This window comes from Vigna angularis, chromosome 10 (genome assembly GCF_016808095.1).
Source record: "Vigna angularis cultivar LongXiaoDou No.4 chromosome 10, ASM1680809v1, whole genome shotgun sequence".
Lineage (NCBI taxonomy): Eukaryota > Viridiplantae > Streptophyta > Magnoliopsida > Fabales > Fabaceae > Vigna > Vigna angularis.
Genome location: NC_068979.1, coordinates 21500056 through 21514854, shown reverse-complemented (window position 1 = coordinate 21514854; position 14799 = coordinate 21500056). Strand labels below are relative to the sequence as shown.

Sequence of the window (14799 nt, the reverse complement as noted above, 5' to 3'; positions counted from 1 at the left end):
TTTTGTGTGCGTGTAACATGTATAAATGTGTTGTGATTTATCTGTTTTGTAAATTTTAGTATTTAGTTTTTATTTGTTTTATTTTTTCATGTCTATCTATTCTGGTTATGTGAATACTGCTTATTTTGCCAATGTCTATGATTATGATTCTTATTCTGCGTATTGCTCTGATTTTAATTCTGCTGAATTTTATGATGAAAATTATAATAATCATCCTCAATTTCCTGAGCGCGCTCCTCGTGAGCCGGTCCCACCTAAGGATGATATTCATTGTGTTCTTAGCACTGGACTGATATATCTGCTCCCTAAGTTTCATGGATTTGCCGGAGAATCACTACAAGAAAAAATCGTATTACATACAGCAAAAATCTATATATAAGACCCAAAATCCATATATAATACATGTTTATATACAGATTATATATGGACAAAAATCCGTATATAATACTGTCGTAGCTAGATTTATTCGTATATAATACAGTCGTAACTTATATACGGATAAATCTGTATATAACTTATATACGGAAATTATATACGGATTTATCCGTATATAAATTATATACAGATAAATCTGTATATAACTTATATACAAAAATTATATACGGATATTTCTGTATATAAATTATATACGAATTTATCCGTATATAACTTATATACGGATTAATCCGTATATAATTTCTGTATATAAATTATATACGAATAAATTCGTATATAATTCATATACGGAAATATCCGTATATAATGGTTTCAAAAGAGCTAAATAAATACCCTGTTTATAGCAGTTTCCCATGCACAATATACAAGCAGACCTTACAGTATATACACTATAATACAACTTATCCCTAATGCATATTCACCAAATTGCTTTTAGGAGTTTTATATATCTGACTAGAGATAAATACAACCATCAAATTGCTTTTACAACTAATGCAATACATAAATCAATCATAAATTACTTAAAAATACAACATAATAAACATACACAATTGAATATTTTTTTAGTTTGAATAATATCAAGCTGTGTACAAACATGGATGAAGTTAAGTATGAACATCTAAATAAATTAACAATCACGTGTATATTAGTTGATTTTCATATTGTAAATCAATATACAATTAAACTGCTAAAGGTAACATTTTTAAAAGTTAATTAACTTTGATTTTCATATTGTAAATCAATATACAATTAAACTTCTAAATGTAACATTTCTAAATGCTAATTAACTTCCTTCGTAGCCTGAAATGGAAGATTAGAATAAATCTCCTTCCTAAAGGAAAATTTCATCCCTTTACCTTCATCTTTATTCAGAATCCAATTTCATCATTAAGTGGGATTTTGTGTTGCTAAATCAGCAGTTCCTTCGCTTTGCTAATATCTGGCTTCCTCATATGTAAATCATCAACTGTGTTTGACTTGTATTCTATTGTAATATTGGAATCAATTGTTTCCTTAATAACCTACATGTTTAAATTCATGCATTAAATTAAAAGTCTTTCAAAACTTACATATAAACAATACATGATCAATCTCAAAAGATTTCATGTAACACATTGCCAGGAACCAATAGTTTAGATTTATGGTTTGTTTTAGTACGTACACTTGCACACAAACAAAAGAATTTATTTGAATCTATTTTGTGTTATAGTAATAAGTCTCAAATAGTAGCAAAGCAACTGATCCAAAAGCACCATGATAGTAAATAGTGGGATGGTCATTATAAATACAAGATAAATAACTTAAAATCTATATATCACAAACCAATAAATGTTTAAGCACAACGAACCATCCAAAATTAAAGATAAATCCATAATTTATAATCAAGACTAATGCTATTATTCCATCAAATATGTTTTGGTAGATTTTTTATGGGCTGGTAAATAACCTTAGAAGAAATCCAACTCTACATGCATTGGAAAATGGCCATGAGGGGAAGATATTCTGGTAAGAAAAGACTAACCTGTCTTCCTGACTTTTACTTATTAGCTCTTGCATTTTCTCCACCACATGTACAAAGCAAGCCCGTACTTCAACTTCCTATTTAGTCCCTGGACCTATTTCTCCTCAATCAATACCATCTTTGCACCAAGACCAAGCTTTCCACGTGTCTATTTCAACCCATGCAGGGAATGCAAATCCTTTAATGCAAGCACCTAACATTGAACAAAAACTCATGTTCTAGACAATGTAAGTGAAAAAAAAAACAAAGCTATATATTCCACTGATTATCAATATAAAGAGTAATAAGTTATCAAACAATTATTTCTTCTTACTAATAATGCTAGAAAGTGAAAAATTATTACATCTGTAGCTCAAGAAAAAGACATTTTAATTATCAAGGTTTGAATGACTCATTGTACAAGATTTTTGTGTCGCACTCGACCAATAGCTTCTACTTCTACTTTAAATTATTTCTCAGCTTGGCCCTGAAAAAAAAGTTAAACATGAATTACTTGTTTTAAGATAAACACTAGCCTACAACAAAAAGAGAGTATCATTGGCGAGGATATATAGGTTGGTTGCCACCAGGACAATCATTGAAGAGAATAACGAAGATCATGTCTAAGTCATTTCAATTATAATAGAGACAATTGAATATTTACAAGCAGTATTTTCCAGCAAAATTTTACTAAACTTGTTTGCTAGTAAAGAATTATATCTTGTCACATCATAAGAGAAAATAAATTTTCAAATTAAGTATTTATAAGTCACAATTTTATAATATAGTAATGCGTGATATAATAACAAAAATAGCAAAAATTTATAAAGTAGTTAAAATTATTAACATCAGAATCAAATTAGTATTAATCGGAGGAGCAAATTGCCATTTTAATATTCATTAAAATAAAAATTGCAAGATTTTATTAACACCAAAACCCCATTCGTGTATCCTTCTATTAGACCAAAAATAAATACAATAAGAAATACCATGTCCAATTATAACAGATATACAATCATACTAACCTTGTTTCACTTTGAGGCACTACTGTGATTGACAAGGGTAACATAATAAACCGCCCTCGTTGCTGCTATCGCATAATCCCCTCTCTTAACAATCTTACCATCCAAATTATTCCTGGGACAGTAGTCAAACAGTTGACAAAGAATAAAAAATGGTCCAAATAGTTAGATGGCCTCAAAAAGAAAGAACGTTCTGAATTCTTGCATCTATTACTGTTAGAGATAAAAAAGAAAAAAATAATTTTAGACATATTCAGTGGGCCTGGCCAACACATATTATTGAATGGAAAATCAAATCCACTGAAAACAACTCTTATATTTTAAAAGTTAAGATCCAAACATTATACCTTGCCTCATTTAGCACTGCTAACACTCGCTTCTGAAGTGTCAGTACTTCACCAGGTTCCTTTTTACTATAGCCTCCACACCTAAACATTGTCATAGTTCAGACTTAGATGTGGTTGAATACTAAAATGAACAACATAATACGCTTCCATATATAAATTCAGTATTCTTGCCTCAATTTCAAATCATTAATCATTCAATCCCCCAATACAGGACAGGGTAAGAAATTCTATATCAGACATTGTCAAAATAATAATTACTAGAAATACAAAAACTTCTACGACAGGTCAAATAAATTATATTTTACCAGGTTGATGATAAGAGACTTAAGAGACTTAAGAGACTACATACAGTTGCACCTCATCAACTTAAGAGACTACATACAGTAGTGAAGCAGAGTTGTTTCTGTCAGATCAAGTAGAGGCTTTATTACATCTAGTTATATATATATATATATATATATATATATATATATATATGGAAAAAAAAAGTAGTAGCTATTTTCCACAGGTTCCACACTAATCCCAGAGTCAATAAAAATGCCATGAACAAACCAATGGCTTTCCCTTTTATAGAGTATACATGCCATCTAGGGATAGTCTTTTTATACATGTAAATTATCACCATCAGGCAACAACCAAATTATTTATACATGTAAATTATCACCATTGATAATGTGATGAAATGAGCATAGTGCGCACTACATGCCAAGACAATGAATCTAATGTAAATAGACAAGCACTGAGTAGTTTTGTATTTAACTCATGAGACAAGTTTGGCACTATATTTGTATACTAATGAGTAATGACTATGAAATAAGAATTTTGAAGCTAACCAATTCCATTGAAAACTATAGAATATGTTACACAGAAAAAAAACTTTGTGCCTTCTGTGTAGCTTGGTTTGAAACGTGGAAACAATTGTTGAAATTTAAGGATTACATCTTTTTTGGGACAATAGTTTTGCTTCAAATATCAAGTGACCAAAAATACTCCAGTAGAATGAAAAATGAACTACACAATATCGATTTTAATTGACACAACCAAAACACAAGATGATGGGGCCATTCAATACAAGAAAAAGAAAACAGATCAAGAAAGAAAAGCTATAAAATAAAAGAACATGCAGCTAAAATGAAAAGAAAAATAGAAACATGACAATTGAAATGGTGATTCAATAGCAGTTTTAAAGATACAATCCAACACAACATTAGCATTAGTGATTAGAAGAAAGGAGCCATACACATACTGTTGTAAAAGATAATATCCTCTAAAATATAAAAACATTTTTTATTAACGTATATATCTTAGAAACCTTTACATTATATCTTAGAAATGAAAACTGTCAAATTCTTTGTAACATATAGATGGCAAGAGATAGAACTATCATAATGGCTTTCTCCAAGCCAACAGTAGCTATCTTCTCCGTGAGATCTAATGCTCCACTGATAATTGTTGCCTCTTAATGAAAGCAACTTTCTTGATCTAAAAAACTACATACAGGAAAAGAATAAAATAAAAGTACAAACACATTCACTTCATCAATGCAAAGATAGGCCTTTCATTTCTCAATAATACATGCTTCGACTTTTATTATTCTATTTATCTAAATTCTCATCAGATACACCACCTTTAAAACTCATGTTTCATACTTTCCTAAGATTCATAATTTTTTATAATTAAAACTGTAATTATTTTAAACTGTAATTATACATTGATTATTTTGAAGCGAAAAGAATACAGTTTACTTCTTCAACTTTGTTGGCAAGTGAAATTTTAGAACATGTTAATAATCATTAGCAATGCCAAATTACTAGCAAACCTTATCCCAATGGTGGGTTGGACACGAATCTATTAATTCCCAATATATATATATATATATATATATATATACTCTATTAAGCTTTAATATATATTATGTGCAACTGAACTCTAAAGATGGTCATCGTAAAAATAATAGGCACGGTTTGGCATAAAATTCTTATAAATAAGATAGAATTCAATTCTATCTAAGAATGTGGTTAAACTATGGAGCCTGACATTATAATAGATTGTAAGGGTCAAACACAGCATTAGCTAAGCCATGGCCTTAATATATGGAAGCTATAAACTCCTATGGCAAAAGAATGTATAAACCAAATCACGGAATACATCAATCCAAATAATACTTTTCTTTGATTAGACATGTATTCGAAAACATGCTCTTTAATATCAAATCTTAGTAATACTTTAATGAATATTTAAAGTGAACACCATAATGAACAACTATTTTAAAGTATAATGGATTAATCTACTCCTATATCGAATAGTAAAACAGAGTGAATCACAATGCAAATGGCTTCAGATTTAGACTATGATACACAGAGTGAACCACAAAAATTTGATACTTTCTAGGAAACATTGAGGTATAAAATAAAAGCTGAGATTGAAGAAAGAAACAATAAGACTGCAACTTTGAAAAGTAAGCTCATGAGGCGAAACATGAGGACCAGATATTAAAGAGCAAAAGAAAATGTACCTTGATTATCTCTACTAATTGATCAACCCCACTTTCATGAAACGAGAGGACGCACCCTACGCGTCATTGCCAAGCGTGCAACAGGAGCCGAACTAAAATAAAAGAGGGAAATTTTTTTAAAAGAAATCAAAATGAAAAACCATTAAATCTCGCAACGGTTTGAAATGAAACAAGAACACAAGAATACTGCTCACTTTCTATGTTGATCGTTTAGAATCTCCACAGCAGATTTTGTCACCACTTCCTGCTTTTGGTTCAAAACAATCCCTACAGCACCTTCAGTCTTCAATCCAACCTCTTCTTTGGGTTTCAAAAGAGTAGCAGGCTCGAAGGAGCGCTGAAACGTCGTCGGGTGTGATTGATTTTGCGGCCACTTGACGAAAGAGCCTCCAAGGAGATGACCAAAAGACCGATGCGGACTCGACTCGAACTCCTTCGAAGCTTCCTTGATGAGAAAACGCAGCGAAATAATGAGACGAACTCGAGATCGAGAGCGAAACGGAGAATGATTGGAAGAACATGTTAAAAAACCCTAAACGAATGAATAGAAGCCAGAACGATTGCGGGAAAGCTCCAAAATGGAGAAAGAACCCTAATCTGGACCGAAGGAACCCTAAAAATGGGGAGAAACATAAAATGAACCGATTAATCGGTTCAAACACAAGATTGATCGGTACAAAAGTGTTTAACCGGCGCAAATGGAGGTTTAATCGGTGGAAATCGAAGAACAAATGGCAGAAAGGGTTTTAATCAGTAGAAAAGTGGTTTTAATCGGTTAAAAATGAAGGGAAAGTGAAGAGGATGATGAAACCATAAGATTCGGAAGTGGTTCTGTATATGAAAGTGAAAATAGAGAAGGAGAGTGGAGAGTTAAAGTTAGGGTTGCAGAGAGATCTAAGAGTGTACAGTTAGGGCTTGAGAGAGATTTGAGTAAACACACCTCTGTTCTACCAAACCAGCTTCAAAATAATGAAATATAATTTCAATTTTTTTTTAAATAATTAATTTCCAGTAAAACAACACTTGCTTTTACTTACGTACGTATTATAGCACTTACATACGGATGTTATCCCCAGAAAACTCTCCCGCCCCAGAAAACTCTCCCGCCACCAAGTACTCAAAGTACATACAAATTTTATATATGAAAAATCCGTATATAACTCTTTTTTCGGGATCCGTATATAATATCTGTATGTAATCTTCATGTTACATACGAATCAAAATCCGTATGTAATTATCGGTGGATAATCACCATTTTTCTTGTAGTGAATGCCCACAGACATTTGGAGGAGTTCCACAACATGTGCTCTTCAATGAAGCCTCCACATGTCCCTCTTGATCACATTTTCTTGAGGGCATTTCCACACTCATTACACGGAGCAGCTAAGGATTGGCAAGATTCTCTTCCTCTAGGATCCGTTACCGATTGGGGATATCTTGAGCTTCAGTTTCTGAGCAAATTTTCCCCTGTGCAAGATGGATACAACAACGGTCCTGGATGGAATGACCCTAACTTGGGATGGTACGATGCCCCACATCAATACCAAGAACCACCATTCCAGAGCACCTTTATGCCTCCACCAGTCCAGCAATATGAGATTCAGCAGTATGATGCTCCTACTCAATTAATTCCTCAGCCTTCAACTTCTGAGCCCACATTGCAGGAGTTATTAGAGCAGATGACTATGCAGAATCTCAAGTTCAAGCAAGAGAGCATGAAGACCCAGCAGGAAACTCAAGCTGCCATGAAGAATCTGACTGATCAGATCGGGCAGATGGCCACTCTTGCACCTGAGGAGACTGCTGATGAATATTTTGAGGAGCAGGCAAGAATAAGCAATAATTCTGAACCAGGTAGACCATTTTCATTTTCCACCAACATATCTCAATTTGATTGTATTGATGATTGTGTTGTTGAGGGGTATGTTGATGACTATATTGTTACTGAATCTGATTTTAATTTTTCCTCTGTGCATGATGAGAACCGCTTTTTACTATCACATTCGAATGTTTCTTCTCCATGCACTGAACATGAATTTGAATTTGTGGTTGATAATGCATGTAATTTTGAAATTGATTCATGTTCTGAGGATGTATCTGAGGTTTAGCATGTTACACTGGATTTGGGTGTTATACCTCTGCATGAAATTTCTGTAGTGCCATTTTGCACTAACCATATTGCAGGAGGTACATATAAATTTGATCAGCATGCACCCACGCTGGAAGACAAAGGTGCCAGTACATACAGCAGTTCGAAGATCAAAAGGCACCTACTGAATCCGTTCAGAAACAACAATTGTTGTTTAGATCCGGCGGTGGAGGATATTTCCCTGCTTGATCAGATTTGGAGGATGAAGCAGTTCGTCCTCAACAATTTTGTGCTGGATCCTGAAGAGAAGAACATCTCCCTACAAATCCAAAATTGGCAACTGCCACCCTGACCAGGGAAGTTTTCTTTTTCTTTCTTCCCCGTTTTCCTACTTTGATTGCATTTGTCCTTTATCTGTTTAGTGTTTTAATTGATGATCTTATGCTTAGAACACGTTTAGGACATTGTAGTTTAAGTGTGGTCTGGGGGAGATTCTGCATTTTGTTTTCTTTTATGTTTATTTTTCCTTTTATTTTTCTTTATTAGTTTTCGAATTATTATTATTATTATTTTTTTTTTAAAAAAATAAAAATAAAAAAATAAAAATAAAAAAAATTAAAATTAAAAAAAAATTGTGTTAAAAAAAATTGTTTAAAGCGTGAAAAATCTTTCCTTTCAATTAAAATTTAATTGTTATGAGATGTACATATATTTATTTTTCATATATTTAAAAAAAAAATTGTGTTCTGTTTTAGGTCTCTTATTTTGTTAATGTATGTGTTTGTTTGCTGTTTTTGAAATATGTGTTTTATTTGGTTTGATATTTTGATTCAGTATTAGGTCTTTTGTTTCGTTAATATGTGTTCTATTTTTATTTATTTAGTTTTTTGTTATAAAAAAAAATCAGAGAGTAAAGTTGTAGTAATGGGGCAGAGGTATATAGTTTGAGCAGAGATGCTAATTTAAGTGTTTTTATTAATAATAATAAAAAAAATGCAACAACAAATATAATAAAATACATAAAACATAAATATAGCTGTTCGGGGTTCGATCTTCCACGATCGTTAATATTACAAACCTTAATAAATAAAAAAAAAACAACATAAAAAAATTCAAAAACATAAAAAATAATAATTGTTCAGATTACATGCCTCATTAATATTCTGGCCACACTCGGCCAACAAAAACATAAAAAAAAAACATAAAACACTAAAAATGGAAGAATTCTCGAGCTAGTTGTGGTGGTCTAAGGGAGAGCTCCGTTGAGGGAGCTCTGGTTCGGAATGTGAGAAGCATGGGTGGAGGGATTTGTCGTTCGTCCCTATCGTCGTCGATGATGATCGGAACGGGAAACAGATCCAGCAGCCTCGGTGCTCTCATAATCACCCAGTCATATTCTTTCAACAACAAAAAAATAAAAAAACTTGTGTTAATAATTGAAGAGGAAAAAAAATCAATAAAAATTGAGGTGTGATCAGAGTCTTAACGTACATATATAGCGGCAGTTGTGAAAACTGAGTGCCAGTGGGGTCTATCTCCGCTTGCCAGCGCCTGACCCGATTGCCGTGGTTGTTGAACCAGCAGTGCACGTTGTATTCGCTGGCATCTCCGAAGATCCTTAGTCGAGACGTGATCTCGACAACTTGCGCTCTGCTTGGGTGTGTGACCCCAAAGTTGTAGATTCTAGTCATCATCTGGGTCTGATTTTCGGTAGGACGCCATCGTTGACTGGTGTTTCTCTCTGATTCTATCTCACTCATCATTCCTCTCAATATATTCTAAATAAAAAAATATATATAAAAAAAACATCAAAAAATAAAAAACAGAAAAATAAAAAGCATAAAAAAAAATTAGATTAGATCTGTGTTTTCTTTATTTGTTCTTGTTTCCTTTTAGATTTATTTATTTCATCCTGTCAGTCATTGCTGTTTCTGTGTCTTGTCTCAGGTTTGTCCATTTTCCAGTTTAAGGTCCATCAGTTTTGTCATGTTTAGGTCCAGGTCCTCGCAAAGGGTCCTAACGGATCTAGGTCCATCGTTTTGTCCATAGTTTGTTTTTAGATTAATTTTTAGTTTTTAGTGTGCGTAATATTATAAAAAAAAAATAATAGTAAGGGCAGGAAAGCATAAACGGGAAGCTGGGAAAGCGCATGAAAAATAAAGAGCAGGGCAGAGAAGAAAAAAAAAAAGCAGGAAAGGAAATACAGAAAGAAAATGTAAAGGAAAGCAATAAAGAAGGGAAAGCGGCTGATGAGTCGATATTTTATTCACTTCACTTAGCTTATTGTGCTAAAATTAATGAGGGAATTGTGCTTGAATGTATAGTATTATCCTGTTTTTCCTAATTGTGCTAAAATTGATTGGAAATTCTTATTTTAACTAATTTGAATTATCTGAGCTTATTATTTTGCATTATTAATTACGGGAAATTTTGGATAACAATTTGAGACATTTGAAGGTTAAATGAGAAAAGGCAATTGAGTCAATTTCATCTTAACCATTTCAATTTTCGCTGGTTGCTGTTTGAATTTTGTGTCAACTTGTATTTCTTCGTTCGAGTTCAATTCTTATCCGTTTCCCATGCAATTTTTTTTCATAGTTTCGTATGGATGTCTAGTTTCATGTATAGTTTTTCTTTTGTTCAAATTCGTTCTGTGCTGTTCCCAGTATTTATTTTACTCGCCTATGTCAGTCCAGTGTTTACTGTTTGGGTAATGTCTAATCTCTTTGCATTGTTTGATTGTTGTTTGGTATTTGTGGTGGCTGGAATATCAAGGTATTGGCTTAGAGATGCATCTCACAGTTGAAATGAATTGGAAACCAAGCACATAAGCACACAAAGTTTTACGTGAATATTGTTGCACAAACAATGTACATGGATGATGGAATTAAGCATGAAGGTGCTGCCACAAATTATCTGAATTTGTCACACTCTTCCAATTCATACATGAAGCACATAAAGAATTATTTTTGGAACATCTTTGGTGTGTCACATGAAGCATCCAGCCAAGGAGAGCATGTGACAAGTAAACCCAAGGCAAAGGAAGCAAAAGAAAATGTTGGAAATGCACATTCTCGGTAACTTGTGTCCAACCACTTTTGACAATTTGTTAGCACATGGAAGAACACATCTTCACGTGAAGCATGCTCCCCACCATTCAGAATTTCAGCAAGCCATCCAATTCTTAATTATTTTTCCTACAACCAACACACACACATTCTCGGTAGCCAACTCAAATGGGAATCTTGTTTTCCATTATTTTAAAAGGCACATGCTCATGGAAAGGCTTAAGTGAAGTGGAGCACCAAGGGAGTGCACACTCTCGGCAAATGGAGTCTTGAATCCATTTGGTGGATGATGACTTGGAATCACAAATGCTGAAATTGGTCCACCATGCATGCATTCACAAGAGAATCACCGAGACTCACAAGCTTCACATGCCACAACTTACATCCACTTCCATTTAACAATCAAATTTAATATGAAGAAGAGTTGTGGAAGAAGGTTGTTGTGCCGAGAAGTAGAGAAGAAGGAGGGGCCACCACTTATTGGAAACTCACGACCTTGGTGCAGCATAAAAATATTCAGCCATTCATACCTTCACATGGACATGGAAGCCAAAGGAAGAAGCACATGCAAAAAGAGCTTCATCCAGCAGCAACTTCATACGTTCCAGCTACACCACTCCTTGGTCCAGCAGCTAAGTCAGGAGTGGAGGTGGGTCATTAATCTTAAGTGCTTCAACCACCAAAGGGACAACATCATCATCATCTAAGAAAAAAAAAATGCTGCACTAGGAGAAGACTTAAGAAGAATGTCACGGATATAAGGAAAAAAAGAAAAATTTGGAAGGGGTTGGTTGGGAGGATGTGAAGGAGAACCGTGAGCTAGAGGGAGTTTTTGTGATTTTCTTTTACTGAGTTTGGATGTGAGGCAGAGAGATACCAAGCTTTGGAGGAGGCCGTGAGCAACCAGGGATATTGGAGGAAGAAGGAAACAAATCTCTGCTGGAATGGAGGATGAAGTAGCTTGAAACCTTGCTGTCTTCTCATCTGGTTTTATTCATCTTTTCATTTAAGTTTTTAATCATCTACTGTTATATCAATATTTGTATTTCTTAAACTGTAATTTGGATTATGTTTGTGCAAATTGTTATTGTAATTTTAGAGCTTTGTAATTTCATTTTAGAAGTGTTTTTCTTCTTTTGATTTATGGTGCAAAGTTACGGTTTGTTTAAGAGTGCAATCTTTCTTTCATTTAGTTTTCTTTGATAAATGTTTGGTTGAATCCTTTGTTCTTATGTTCACGGCTGTTAAGGAAGTATTGTTTCATGTTTTAATGTTAAGAGTGAAAAGAAGCAAAGCAAAAAGTGATATCAAATGGTAAGGAAGTTAAGAGTTGAATTGTTTTTGGATGTGCAGCAAAGTTCTTGGGTTATTGAAATTCCAGCACCAATGTTTTGTTTTTAATTCTTCTTGTTAATTGGATGACCATTCATGTTGAGAAGAGTATGTGTGAGTACGTAGAAAGCTTTCTTTTCCTTGTAGAAATCAACATTTTCTTCTAAAAATTCCATTAGCATTTAATCTTTTCTTGCATTGAATTGTATTTTCATGAGTTGTTTTGGAGAAAGTAAATCATCGCTGGAATGTTGTGCACGTTAAGTGATGTGATAATACAGTTTAATTTGTTTTCCATTTAAGAAAAAGATAAGAAATGTAATTGAAGTTGAAGCAAATGTTTTCTTTGTAAAATAAATTTGGTATGGATGTTGTAAGGCACGGTGTTGGATAAAGAAATCTGATTTCATTTTCAATCAAACCCATGGAAGCTCAACATGCCACGGTATATAGAGAAGTTTAGAAGCAATTGCAATTTCAAATTTAATTTCTTTTAGAAGATACTCTACGTTTTATTTTTACTTTCACTGTTTAAGAATTTTATTTCGATGGTTGAATCCTTCGTGAATTTCATTTTCAATTAAGTGTTTTTATTTTTATTGTCTATTTTCTGTTACAGCATTTTAATTTCAAGCAATGATGAATTTTACGTTTTGTGATTTTAGTGTCTTTTACCGTTTAGTTTTTACGATCTTTAAAATTTACTTCAACATTTTTTAATTTTGTTTTATTTAATTCCCAGTTTTAATTTCTTTTGCAATTCAAAACAAAACTTTAAAACCCCCCTCTTTTGTAAAAGATCTTAAAACTGAACCGCACAATATTGGTCCTTGAGAGACGACCTAGGAGTCAAATCCTAGACTATACTGCATTATTTTTTCTGTATCAAATTTGATGGGCCGCGACAGCCTTCATCAGCGGCAAAGGAAGGAAAGAAAGTAAAGCAAACAGAAAGAAACGGAGATCCAGGTGCAGAGGACTTACCTGGAGAAGTAGGGTTGGCAGAGAAGCTCCTCGCGGATCTCGGACTCTTCAGATGGCACGGTGGCAGAGGCTCCTCGCAGGACTCGTACACCTTCAGAGCACGCGGACGCGGGGGGAGAGGCTCCCTGCAGAGATCCAGACGCTCGAGAGGGAGGAGAGAGAAGAGAGAAAAGAGAGGAGCAGAGAGAGAGTGTGGGAAGTCAGGAAATGCCACTCAGGCGTTGAGATTGGCCCATTTATAGCCAAATGTTTTCAACTGTAGCAACAGTTTCGGTCGTTGCCACCGAGACTATTGCCACAGTACCGGTCTTCTCCTTTTCCAAAATAAAAAAAAAGTAAAAAAATAAAACAAATTAGCATCTACTGAAGGGTGCTAGGTGATTTAGACATCTGCTGATGGATGTCATTGACAACATCTACTGATGGATGTTATTGAAAAATTTCTTCCCTTTTTCCTACTTTTTATTGCACTTGTCTATATTATTTGACTGCTTTGAAATTGATAATCTGATGATTGTTACACACTGAGGACATTGTGTGATTTAAGTGTGGTCTACTGGGAAGAAATTCTGATTATTCTGTTATTTCTGTTAGTTTCTGTTAGTATGTATTTTGTGTGTTTTCTGTTAGTTTCTGTTAGTATGTATTTTGTGTGTTTTCTGTTAGTTTCTGTTAGTATGTATTTTGTGTGTTAAATTTTTTTTTTGAGTGTTAAATTTTTTCTATTTTAAGTTATTTTTTATCGAGTTTTGTGTGCAATAAATTTTACATTTTTCTCTTGATTTCTGGATGATGTATAAGTTGTAGATTTTTCCTTCACTTACTTAATACTTATAGTTTGTAATCCTTGCTTTTCTCTGCCTGGAAAGATGATTATGTGTTTAAGAGGTTGATTTAATCGTGACAAAAACACCCTGTGTGAGAGATTTGAGCCACTTAATTTTCTTTCTTGTGTGTGATATGTATCTTGAATGCTTGCACATCTGCCTTGGCTTGATTCTTTTAGATATACTTGATTGATATGCATGTTCAGACGTGATAAAGGCAATTTTATTCTCGAGCCTCTTTAGCCAAATAAGCCTACCCTGTTATGATCCTTTGATAACCCCTTTGAGCCTATACTGTATATATTTCTTTGTGTTGAAGCTCATACACTGATCCTAAGTGAAAAACAAATGATTACCTTAACCTTAGGAAAGTCTGGAGCTATAGAAGTATTTTGAGAATAAGTATGGTCTCCCTGGGGATTCTAGTGAATTGGCGAGTTGGTTCCTCTTCGTGTTTCATTTTTGTAAATATGTTGTGTATTTTGTCTCTTACAATTGAGTGCAAAAAAAAAATCTGAATAAAAAACTAAATAAAAAAATGAAATTGAAAAATAATCGTGTGAATAATGGAGTCGAGAAGAGGATTGAATTAGAGGTTTGGGTGAGATTTCACTGTGTTTACACTTGTTCCCCAGTGCTCCTCTATTTCTTCTGAGTTGTAGCTACTTATCCATATTTA

At 33.5% G+C, this 14799-nt stretch overlaps 1 long non-coding RNA gene across 3 annotated transcripts; it reads right to left on the bottom strand.

Moving 5' to 3' along the window:
- Positions 1–1040: 1040 nt before the first annotated feature.
- Positions 1041–6764, bottom strand: LOC108345970 (uncharacterized). 3 transcript variants are annotated; one of them, XR_008245601.1, is made up of 7 exons: positions 6015–6764; positions 5821–5912; positions 3306–3386; positions 2962–3073; positions 2301–2423; positions 1958–2150; positions 1041–1457 (listed from the first exon to the last, which is right to left on the bottom strand). It is a non-coding gene; the product is annotated as an uncharacterized LOC108345970 (long non-coding RNA). The 3 variants fall into 3 exon arrangements; XR_008245600.1 differs by having other exon boundaries at positions 2358–2423; positions 6015–6762; XR_008245599.1 differs by lacking the exon at positions 2301–2423 and having other exon boundaries at positions 6015–6759.
- Between the last annotated feature and the right edge of the window lie 8035 nt (positions 6765–14799).